General features: G+C 43.0%; 1 pseudogene; it reads left to right on the top strand.

The window, feature by feature from the left end:
• The first annotated feature begins 10948 nt into the window (after positions 1 to 10948).
• On the top strand, positions 10949 to 12299 carry LOC103674535 (annotated as a pseudogene).
• The last annotated feature ends 567 nt before the right edge of the window (positions 12300 to 12866 follow it).

Here is a 12866-nt window from a genome sequence, read left to right as displayed (position 1 = left end):
TCTGTCAAATAAATAAATAAATACAATCCTTTTTAAAAATTGGAAAATGCCTAACTTTTGCAGGTGTTTTCATACCAGTTTTCTCATTTTGTCCTCCCCCAAAGCCTGAGAGGTGGGTGGGACAGCAATCGTCCCTCGTTGTAGAGGAGGGCGCTGACATTTAGAGAATGAGTCACAGCCAGATGATGGAATGGCTGGAACTAGAAGTTGGAGTTTTCTCATTCTGCTCTCACCTAGATCCTGCCTTTCTTCTTTATGAATGGCTGTGACGCTGTGATGCTTGGAAGACATCTGGGAAAGGGGTCAAAGTCATAGACTCACAGCTTCCACCCCTTGTGAGCAAGCATGGGAAGGGATGAGCTTTGTTTCTGCGATCAGACCCTGCTGCTGCCTTGTACCACCAAACACAGGAGACCTACTGAGACCACAGTGGGATTTCTGGGCGTCTCTAGACGGGATACTCTTCAGTAGCTCCTTGACTGTCCCTCAAGAAATGGTGGGTAGGGGCGCCTGGGTGGCACAGCGGTTAAGCGTCTGCCTTCGGCTCAGGGCGTGATCCCGGCGTTATGGGATCGAGCCCCACATCAGGCTTCTCCGCTGGGAGCCTGCTTCTTCCTCTCCCACTCCCCCTGCTTGTGTTCCCTCTCTCCCTGGCTGTCTCTATCTCTGTCGAATAAATAAATAAAATCTTAAAAAAAAAAAAAGAAATGGTGGGTAAACTTTGCTTCCCAGGGCTGTAAGTTCCTCAAACATAGGCTTCAGCACAACCCGAGCACCACGTGGCCACCAAGTGAGACTGACATGTCGAGGCCAAAGCAAGGGAAAGCGGTCCTGACACTCCCCAGAGTGGGTGCCCAGTTCCGCCACTGTGCGATGCCCACAGCTGCCATCCTTGGGAAATATCCAGTTCATTCAAGCAAGAGAGCAAATCCCTGGGATGACCCACCTTGTATCATTGCCTCTAGTCACTCACTTTCCCTTCCCACCCCCACCACCCGCACTCTCTGCTTCCCTAGATGTTGACCGTTGCCTGGACTCTGAAGGTGGACCATTGGTTTTAGTTAATTTTTGTTGATCACCTTCCATAGGCTCAGACTAGCTGGGTTACTTCCACGTAGATCATGTCATCATTTTGTTTTATTTCATTGTTCTTTTTGAAATTTGCCTGTCAGCTGTCTTGTGCCTTTAAAGAATCTTTACTTCAAAAGCAGTAAGAAAGGCGCCTGGGTGGCTCAGTTGTTAAGCATCTGCCTTCGGCTTGGGTCCTGGGATCAAACCCCACATCGGGCTCCCTGCTCAGCAGGAAGCCTGCTTCTCCCTCTCCCACTCCCCCTGCTTGTGTTCCCTCTCTCGCTGTGTCTCTCTCTGTCAAATAAATAAAATCTTTAAACACACACACACACACACACACACACACACACACAAAAGTAGTAAGAATAACCCATTAGCGAAGTCTACTTCCCTATGCTAATATGCCTTGGATAGAGGGAAAGGCTATTCCTTTTTGGAAAACAGGAGTGTTTCGCTGTGACGTCCTGGAGGAGATTTTTCATTCCTCTGGTTCATCTCAGAGGGATGGTCCTAACTAGGACAATCCCAGATAACAGCCTAGAAGTCTACTACCTACTTGTGGCCTTGCTTCTGGATTGTGGAATGTCCCAGGTCGAAAATATCCTCATCTGTGAATGATGGGGGTGGAAGGAGGTGGGTGACAAGAAGAGCAGAGAACAGCAGACCAGGGTTGACCTGAACATGAAATGTGAAGCAGGGAGGAAAGAGCGAGGGGAAGCGTCTGTGCTATGCAGTCCCCACCTCATCGCTTCAGCCCGTGTGAGCGCCCCATTTGATGAATTAAATCATACTGTACAGCTATTTCATAGTCAGTGCTGTGGCTGGGTGATGGGACCTTCGAGGATTCCTCAAATGGATCTGTCAGCCACCTCCTATGGCTCGTGTGGTTCACACTAAGTGTGAACCACAATGGGCCAAATTACTTCTGTTTATTCATTTAAAAATTTTTTTGAATGAGGGATAACTTACATATAGTAAAGCTCACAAGTTTTCAATGTACAGCTCAATGATGTGTTTCCGTGTATATACCCATGCAACCCATCACCCGGATGCCAAGACCTGGAATATGTGCCGCATCCCCCATGGTGTCCAATCATATCTTCCCAGTCGATGTCTTACATTCGTAACTTTTATAGTCATCAGTTAGTTTGCCTGTACTTGAACTTCATATAAGTGGAATTGTGCAGCATGCACCCTTTTGTGTCTGGTTTCCTTTGCTAGACATTCATCCATGTTGTTGCCTATACCAGTAGTATGGTATTTTTCACCCCCGAGTCGTAGTATGTAGTAGTATGAATATATCCCTATTTATTTGTCTAGTCTGCTAATGAATGCCGGAGTTGTTTCTACTTTAGGATACTATGCACAATGCTGCCATTGACATTTTTTTAAATATTTTATTTATTTATTTGACAGAGAGAGACACAGCAAGAGAGGGAACACAAGCAGGGGGAGTGGGAGAGGGAGAAGCAGGCTTCCCGCTGAGCAGAGAGCCCGATGTGGGGCTCGATCCCAGGACCCTGGGATCATGACCTGAGCCGAAGGAAGATGCTTAACGACTAAGCCACCCAGGCGCCCCGGCCGTAGACATTTTTGCAGATGACTGGTGACAATATGCACTCATTTCTGTTAGACACATACCCAGGAATCATAGGATAGTTACGTTTAACTCTGTAAGAAACTGTAATACAATTTTTCAAAGTGTTTGCCCTGAGATTCATTCCCACCAGAAATAAATGACAATTCCGGTTGCCTCACATCCTTGCCAACCTTTGAAATTTTCTGATTTTATTTCAGCCATTCTATATTCTGGTGGGTGTGCATTGTGGTTTTTCTTTTTCATTTCTTTTTAAGATTTTAAAAAATGCTTCTCTTTGCTAAGTTATGACATTCAGAGTTAGCATTAAAAACAGAATAACTGAATTAATGTTGTTTTTAAATTTTCACTCTCTTGGATTCGTAAAGCAGGGTTTGATGGATTGAATGAGATCATCTATTACTCAGGTTTGCAAAAATATAGCAATTAAAGTAATGGACTCCAGTAGTCATTAGCATTTCCATTACTAAGGGACCCTTTCAAAACCTTCAGTCTCCTCTTTGAATCTGGACCTTAGGAAACCTCATGGTTTTTGTCTCCCACCACTTACTATGGATAAAGATGCTCACTGCAGGGCTATTAAAAAATATATATTCTTAAAAGGCTGAAAACAGCAAGAAGGATTGAAATCAGAAAGACCCAGCTGATTTCTGTTGGAATCAATTTCCTAGTAAATCTTGGATTTTTAAATAATCACTTATTTGATTTAGGAATGGTTATTTATTTATTTATTAAAGATTTTATTTATTTATTCGACAGAGATAGAGAAAGCCAGCGAGAGAGGGAACACAAGCAGGGGGAGTGGGAGAGGAAGAAGGAGGCTCATAGCGGAGGAGCCTGATGTGGGGCTCGATCCCAGAATGCCACGATCACGCCCTGAGCCGAAGGCAGACGCTTAACCGCTGTGCCACCCAGGCGCCCCTAGGAATGGTCATTTATTTAATGGATATACGTCCTGTGCAGGGGGTAAAGAACAATCTGTGGTCTTGAACAATTATTTACTTATTTTATGAGTTTGTGTCTGGTAATTTAAATGATTTAAAATTCTCTCTGAGAAAGGACTGTGTTCAGTACACTAGCGTACTGACCGTTGTAACAACTAGGACAGCGTCTAGTGCACAGTAAGTGCTCAAAAAGAGAGTTATTAAATGAATGAATTAAAACTGTTCCTTTTCATATATATTCAGTGCCTAAAACAAAGCTTTGTAAATGACAGACAACTCAGAAATGTGTGTGAAAGGAAAACAGAAAATCTGGAAAGAGAGAAGATTGAATGAGTCCAAGGGAAGGAAGGAAAATTAATCCTGGCAAGGTTCCCTTTACATAAGCAAGGGCTTTATTATTTTCCTAATACATTCTCTGCCCAACATACATCCAGACATCCTCTTGGATGTCCCACAGACCCCTCAATTCAACATGCTCAAAATTGAATTCATTGAATTTAACAGTCTATAACCAATCTTTCAGACTTCCCCTTTTCATGTATCCACTTAGTTAATAGTACCCCCAAGCTAACTAGCACTGTCCCCATGCCAGAAAATTAAGAGTAATTGCCCACTCCTCTCTTCCTCACCAACCAGTTCACTCATAAGTTAGTTCATTCAACAAGTGTTTATTAAGAACCTTTTATGCACTTGATTTTGTTCTTGGTATTGACGACATGTCTTTTGGACCACCTTTCCCAAGAAGTACTTTGCGTATTCAAGAACCCAACTGCTATCGTATTGATTCCCTAGGCAACAACCTATCATTTGAGACATGTTCCAGACTTGAGAACAAAGACTGGAAGCTTCATTGCATGGCCGATTTTTCCATTTATAGCGGATGAGTCAAGGATGACTCATCTGATAACCATTTCTATTGAATTGCCATGTCTAGCTGAGAGAAATATCTCCATTCACAAAACTCTTCCTTCCTTTTTCTTATTGCTGCAATAGACACATCACACATTTAATCAGATTTCTCAATTGCGTGAGGACTCAATGGCTCAGTTAGAGATGGAGTTTGGTGTGGATCAAGAGGATTTGTGATGCTTGGTAGAAGGTGTTTTATATATGTGCATGAAATCACGGAACACACTGATCCAGCAAGAGGGTGGGAGAATGTACCACAGACCCAGAAATCTTACTTGCTGCTAAGTCATTGTCAAACTCTAGACAGTGGAAATGATAATAAGATGAGATATCACTAAAATATTCAATTTTATAATCACTTGATGAGCAGCTGTTATGGATAGACAAATACAGGCACTCCCTGCATTAGAAATATCTGACTCTCCGAAGACTTACACATGCAAAACTCAATTTTGATATAGCTCCCCTTCTCTTGGACCATTCTGAAATCCCCTCCAAACTCTCTCCTCACGTTCTCCTCCAGCTCCAAGCAGCAGTCAAGAAGGAAGCCAATATAAAGACCTGCCTGGTCTGATTATTTATTTCTAAATATTCCTTTTTTTCTGTTGCTTTATTCCCCTTCATTATCAACTAATTAAACACCAAACAATACATTTATTATTTGTAAATTCATCTTTACCGTTCCCTCCTCTTCTTTGTTCTCTTCTCCCCCACCGCCCCCACCTCTTCTCTCATCCATTCTCTGTAGTCTAAATACAAGCAAAAACACCCTTAATCAAGGTTGAGATGAATAATGCTTGGGACGCACTTCAGGAAAAATGGAAATGTTTAATGCTATCTACTGGTGTCCAGAGACTATTAAATTCTTTATCAACTGTCTTTTCTTCCTCTAATAAGTTTTCTTGTTATCAACCACCAACAGTCAAGGAAAAACACACACACACACAAGACTTGCTCATAGTCAATGTTAGCATTTGGTGCCCTATTGATGAATTTTGAAGGAAGATAGCCTCATGTTTTTTATCATGGATGTACAGCATTTCAGCCACATTGAGTGAAATAGGCTTTTATGGGGACACAACTACCGTTAAGAATATTACTACGAAGAAAAATTCCCATGGGAGTTCCCAACCACTGAACCTGACATATGCTTTTGAAATCCAGTCCACAAATTGGGACCTCTAGATCTGGGTGCATCTTGTTTACTGGGAGTGTCTTTCTGTTTTCTTGTTGACAAGGCTGTCGAGTTTTCATTCAGGCTTTGGGAGAGCAGGGATTGACACGTTTCATACGTCCCAAATCTACATAAGCATTTCACCCGTGTGTGTGTGTGTGTGTGTGTGTGTGTGCACATGGAAGAGGGAGTGAGAGAGCTGAGAGAGATGGCTACTTTCTGTACTCCAAGCCCATCTCCCTGGCCACTTATAGGAGTGGGTATGCTGGAGACATCCTCCAATCTGGTCCGCAGAGCCCAAAAGGCAGAGGGAGACACAGGAGTGGGGGAGGGAGCTCCTTCTGTCCTAACATTCCCAACACCATACAAAGCCAATATGAGAACCAAGGAGAAATGCCTCAGGGGGAGAGTTGGGTAACAGTGGGCTCCACTCGAATTCCAGTTGTAACCATTCCCCAGCTTCCAACACCCAAGGCTATGTGACCATTTCAGAACGTGGCTGTCCAGCCTCTGAACCAGTGAATGTTGGAAATGGTAGCCCATGCACCTCTCACGACCTTCTGGACCCAAGTTTCTATTCTTCTAATTCAATCAACTCTTTGTAATCACTCACTTATCTCATTTTTTCCCAATTTATAGCCAAATCACACCATTCACTTATAAGAAATGTCTTTCTGTAACCATATCTAGCGCTTCCTGTCTTCCCTCCTTTCTTTTCTACCTTCAGTAGGACTTTAAAGCACTAGGTAGACACTATATTATCTTCATAGATGAGGAAATCAAAGCTTTAGAGTTTAAGTAACTGGCTTATAGTCTCATGGGCAATATTGGAGAAAGATTTGAACCCAAGTCCTCCAATTCCAGAACCTGAATTCTCAGTCATCACGCTATACAACCTCTCCGTCAGGAGAGCCAACAGTGTAAAAATCGCGTGTGTCTCGTGGGGACAATGAGAGGATTAAATGAAGTAATTTAGGTTTAGTGTTTGGCCCCTGGGAAGATGTAAAAAATGTTAGTGATGAGAACGATAATGGAGATGATGATGGTGATGGTGATGATGATGAAAAAGGAGGATGAGGAGAAGGAAGAAAGAGGAAGAGAAACATCAAAAGTTTTACTCATTTGCCTGCTTTAATAATGATTCCTACTGCTTATTATGCAAGGTGGGGGGTGGTCACGCCGGGAGAGAGCAGAGTTGGGAGGTGGTTTGAGAAGATGCTGTCGTTTGGAGAAAAGGCTTTGCTCTGTGCAATTTGGGGAGGGGTTAACATTTCAAGCTGGCGATGTCACATTGCTTACCTCCTTCCTTCCGACAGACCCCCAAGGGCTAAAGAGTTTCCTAAGACTCTGCAAGTCAGACCAATCTTGGATTCATTTCCTCACCCTGGAAATCCAGTGACCTTGATTTCAGGGGATGGTGAGATGTGAGAGTGAAGGGGGAAGGAAGGGACTTCCTGGGGCCAGTGCTCGGACACTGATAACAGATCTACTCCTCATCCAGACTCTAGTTTCAGACAGTCCTAAGGCCAGTTTATTATGTTCTAAATGCCACACTGCGAATCCCAAACATTAGTGCATCCAAGTGGCCTGTCCTTGGGAAGGACAGGGCTAGAGGTGATGGAAGGAGCCACCAGTCAGTCTAGCCATCAGGAGATATCTAATGGAAGTGCTCAGCTCTGCATTGGGGTGAGGTTATTGAATGTTAATTACCAGAGGCCTCCCAAAGTCATTTTGGAGAATTCAAATCAAATCGAAAAGCAAAGGTCCACATGCTCACATGTGCCTGTGATGGCTGGAGAGAAAGGCCACCACAAGAACAGAAGAGAGGACCAGAAATGGAGACCTATGAATGGGCATGACTTTTAATACCAGGGATTCTGACTCATAAGCAGGCTTGATCTAATCATGTCTGGCCAAAACAGGCAGATTACCAACTCTGCCTTTGTTGACAGGCAGATACTAGTAAGGGGTAGGCAAAACCCAGGTGAAAGCAGAAGCAAAAATAGATATTTTCCTCCGGTGTAAGACATACCTCTTGGCACTTTCAATTCCTCATCTATAAGATGGAGAGATTTTATTTAAGAAGAACTTAGCTTCCGAAAATTCGGCAGTTTGGCATTACTTAGTAATGTGTTCCCTCCACTCTGCTGGCTGTCACTGTTCTGTCCCCAGCTAGAATGGCTGCAAGTATCCAGTACTGTGGACACCGTACCGCCTGCCCACATTTTCTGCCCAGTCTTCCTCCTACCCTGCCAGGTCACGGCCCTATAGGATCTCAGAGGAGGAAGAGATTTGTGGAGGATGGACATGTCCTCTTGGTCTCCTTTGAAGGGGTTGGGCTTCGGCTGGGTTTTGAAGCATAGATAAGTTTCAGGCAAGTTCACATTCTACAGGAGGTTGTTCCTAATTTTGGCAATGGTAAGAAAGAACATAGTTAATGTGATGATAAGCTCCAGGAGAAGGAGAATCCATCTATGAATCTAGAGTGAGAAATCAAAATATGGAGGGAAAGTTTTCATTTAACCCTGAAAGCCACGCTGTAGAATATGTATTATAATGACCCCGTATAACAAGTAGGGAAGTAAGCCAAAGGCCATCCAGCTAGCTCAACAGAGAATAGCACCCCTGGGAACTAACTGGGACCCTCTGAAGGCAGAGCCTGTGATGACTGCAAGCCTCCCATGTGCCAAGTCCTTGATTCCCTTGGAGCCGTCCAGGCAAGATCTCCCAAGCACACTCGGGGGTGTTGGACCTGCTAGTTAGGAAGCACAGGGGAAAACGTAAGCTTTTACCTTCAACATTTCTTGTATTGCTTGCATTTTACAATGGTATGCATTTTATTTTACTTATTTAAGGAAGAAATGTGTACGTGAAGCAGGGAGCATGAGCTGGGCAGACTTCAGGTTGGCCCTGTGTTGGCATCCAGGCCCCCATCCGGCACTGGAATGTTTCCACCGGTGGGTAAGGACTCCGCGAAGTGTAGAATCCGCAATGGGGGCCAACGGTGCCCCCTACAGGGCTTAGGCTGCACTGACATGGAAGGGGGGGGGGGGCCTACCAAGTATCTGTTTTTTCCCAGCGGGCCGGCTTTAGTGGCAGTTGACGTGGGCAGGGTTTTATTTCACAAGAAATGGGCAACACCTGAAAGCGGTTACCACAAAACGAAAGATCAGGGACAATCGAGGTCTAATCCCTGCCAGTAGATAGCTCATGTGCTGCCACGACCAGTGTGGCCAGAGGAGGGGGATGGAGGGAGGGAGGGAAGGAGGTCTCTTCTGGGAAGTTTCCAAGTCAGGGGTTCAAAGCAAAGCAATGGCCTGAGGGACAAAGTTCAGGTTCAGTTTTCTGTTTTTTTTTTTTTTTTTTAAGATTTTATTTATTTATTTGACACAGAGAGAGAGAGGCAGCCAGCGAGAGAGGGAACACAAGCAGGGGGAGTGGGAGAGGAAGAAGCAGGCTTCCCGCTGAGCAGGGAGCCCGATGCAAGGCTCGATCGATCCCATAACGCTGGGATCATGACCTGAGCTGAAGGCAGACGCTTATTGACTGAGCCACCCAGGCGCCCCCAGGTTCAGTTCTTTCAGTCATGGAACTTAGATGGTCACTTGCTTGTCCAATGCTCAGATCCACATTTGCAGATGGGAAGCTTTGAGAGGATCAAAGTGAAAAAACTTTGTTTATATGCTTAGGTCTTATTATCGTCAACAGTTAGAGCCCAGCCCCATTTCTGGGCCCGGCCTGTTTTCTCACTGACCAGCAGGAATAGGCACGCGCGGGTTCTATAAAGGCTTAGAGATTCGTTACTTTAACTCATCTGGCTACAAAGGTTCTATTTCACAGGAAACTGCTGTCCTCTATCTGGGAAACCATGTATTCTGACGCAGAAGACCCTTAAAACAAGAGCTAAGGGGTGACATCACGGACAAAGATCAGGAACAAGACAAGGACTGAAGGTTTCACCACCGCTATTCAACATTGTACTGGGTCCTAGCCAGAGCAATTAGGCAAGCAAACTAAATAAGAGGCATTCATATTGGAAAAGAAGAAACAAACTGTCTTTATTTGAAGATGACATGATCCTATGTAGAGAAGATCCCAAAGAATCTACAACATGGCTACCAGAGGTAATACACTCAGCGAAGTTGCGAGATATAAAATCAGCACATAAAAATCATTTGTGTTTCAATACACCAATAATAAACAATCCAAAAAGGAAAGTTAAAAAGTAATTCCATTTACAGCAGCATCCGAAACAAACAAAAAATACCCAAGAATAAATTTAACTGAGGAGGTGAATGGCATAGATGCTGAAAACAATAAAACATTGCTGAAAGAAACTAAAGAAGACCTAAATATATAGAAAAAATCTCGTGTTCGTGGAGTGGAAGAGTTCATATTGTTAAGATGTCAGTACTCCCCAAAGATCTCTATAGATGGAATGCAGTCCCAATCGAAATCTTAATGGCCTTTTTTGAGGAAATAGAAAAGCCAAATCTTAAATTAACATGGAATTGCAGGGGGCTCCAAATAGTCAAAACATTCTTGAAATGGAAGAACATATATTTCCAGAATTCAAAATCTACTATAAAGCCATAGTAATTAAAAAAAAAACAGCTATGGTACTGGCATAAGAATAAACACATAGACCAATGGAATAGGAAGGAGAACTCAGAAATCAACCCTCACATATATGGTTGACCAATTTTCAACAAGGGTCCCAAGACAACCCGTGGGAAATGGGCAGTCTTTTCAAAAAAGCTCCTGGGAAAACTGGATATCCACAAACAGAAGAATGAAGTTGGACCTTTACTTTACACCATATGCCAAAATCAACTCAAAATGGATCAAAGACCTAGACATAAGGGCTAAAACTATAAAACTGCTAGAAGAAAAGAGAGGTGTAAATCTTCATGACGTTGGATTTGGCAATGGATTCTTAGATATAACACCAAAACCATGAGCAATTAACAACAAACTGATAAATCAAACATGTATTGAAATTACAGATACCAAAAGACATTATCAGAAAAGTGAAAAGACACCCTACAGATGGAATAAAATATTTGCAAATTATATACCTGATAACAGTCTAGTATCCAGAATATATAAAAAATTCTCAGAGCCAAAAACAAACAACCCAACTTAAAAATGGGCAAAATAGACATTTTTTCCAAGGAAGATAAATGAATGGCCGACAGGCACATGAAAAGTTGCTCAACATCATTAGTTAGAAAAATGCAAATTAAAACCACAATGGAGTACCACTTCATACCGACTAGGATGGCTATTAAAAAAGAAAGTGTTGGCGAGGACTTGGAGAAATTGAAAGCCCTGGTACATTGCTGGTGAGAATGCAAAATAGTTTGGCCACTTATAGTTTGGCAGTTCCTCAAAACATTAAACATAAAATTACATATGGCCCCATAACTTCGTTCTTAGGTCTATATTTTTTAAAAAAAATAAAATTACATATGGCCCCATAACTTCGTTCTTAGGTCTATATTTTTTAAAAAAAATAAAATTACATATGGCCCCATAACTTCGTTCTTAGGTCTATATTTAAAAAAAAAAAAAAAAAAGAGCAGATCTTGCACCCAAGGAAATTCATGCAGCTGACACTGTCTTCTTTGCATGACTCTTACAGCTGTCTCTCTCCTGGGCATAATGGCAACTCTTAAGGAAAAACGCAGAAGAAGAGGCAACCATCCCAAACAATAAGATCACTGTAGTGGGCATTGGACAAGTTGGTATGGCCTGTGCCATCAGCATTCTAGGAAAGTCTCCGGCTGATGAATTTGCCCTTGTGGATGTTTTGGAAGATAACCTCAAAGGAGAAATGATGGATCTGCAACCTGGGAGCTTATTTCTTCTTTTATCTGCCACCTAAAATTGTGGCAGATAAAGATGACTCTGTGATCTCCAATTCTAAGATTATAGTGGTAACTGCAGGAGTCCGCCAGCAGGAGGGAGAGTGCCGTCTCAATCTGGTGCAGAAGAATGTTAATGTCTTCAAATTCATTATTCCTCAGATAGTCAAGTACAGTCCTGATTGTATCATACTTGTGGTTTCCAACCCAGTGGATATTCTCACATAGGTTACCTGGAAACTAAGTGGACTACCCAAGCACCGTGTGACTGGAAGTGGGTGGTATCTGGATTCTACTAGATTTCACTACCTTATGTCTGAAAAACTTGGCATTCATCTCAGCAGCTGCCATGGATGGATTTGGGGAGAACATGGTGACTCAAGTGTGACTGCGTGGAGTGGAGTGAATGTGGCAGACGTTTCTCTCAGGAACTGAATCCAGAAATGGAAACAGGCAATGACAGTGAAAATTGGAAGGAAGTGCATAAGATGGTGGTTGGAAGTGCCTCTGACGTCATGAAGCTGAAAGGATGTACCAACTGGGCTGTTGGATTGAGTGTGGCTGATCTCATTGAATCCGTGTTGGAAAATCTATCCAGGATTCACCCAGTGTCAACGATGGTGAAGGGAATATACAGCGTGGAGAATCAAGTCCTCCCAAGCCTTCCACGTTTCCTGCAGGCTCAGGGATTAATCAGTGTGATCAACCAGAAGCTGAAGGATGACGAGGTTGCATAGCTCCAGAAAAGTGCACCTGCCTTGTGAGACATCCAGAAAGACCTAAAAGACATACATATCATGGATATCATTTCAGGGCAAAAAGGAATAAAGTAGTGATGTACGGGACAGTATGGCTGACTCTCCAAAACGGGACGCTAAGTGACGGAAGCCAGGCACCAAAGGTCATGTATCGTATGATTCCATTTATGTGAAATAGCCAGAGCTGCCAAATCCATAGAGATGGGGGAGGGGGAATGAGGAGAAATTCCTTAATGGATAGGAGTTTAATTTCTAAAGAATTGCAAATGTTTGGATAAAGGTGGTGGCTGCACAGTGTTGTGAATGTGCTAAATACCAGAATTAGTCCCTTTAAAATGATTAATTCTGTGTTATGTGAATTTCCCCTCAATAAATTAGCTTCAAAAAGGAAAAGCAAGAGCTGAGGACTCTGGGATGGCGGGCCCATCACCACCTACAATATGCAACATGTAATAATTTTTTAATGCTCAGAACAAGACCGAGTGACAGGAGGGAGAATTTTCCTGATTATGAAACGGCAATGAGCATAAACAATATTTTAGAATA

This window comes from Ursus maritimus, unplaced genomic scaffold (assembly GCF_017311325.1).
Source record: "Ursus maritimus isolate PB19 unplaced genomic scaffold, ASM1731132v1 scaffold_22, whole genome shotgun sequence".
Taxonomy (NCBI): domain Eukaryota; kingdom Metazoa; phylum Chordata; class Mammalia; order Carnivora; family Ursidae; genus Ursus; species Ursus maritimus.
This window is presented reverse-complemented; position numbering and strand designations above follow the sequence as displayed.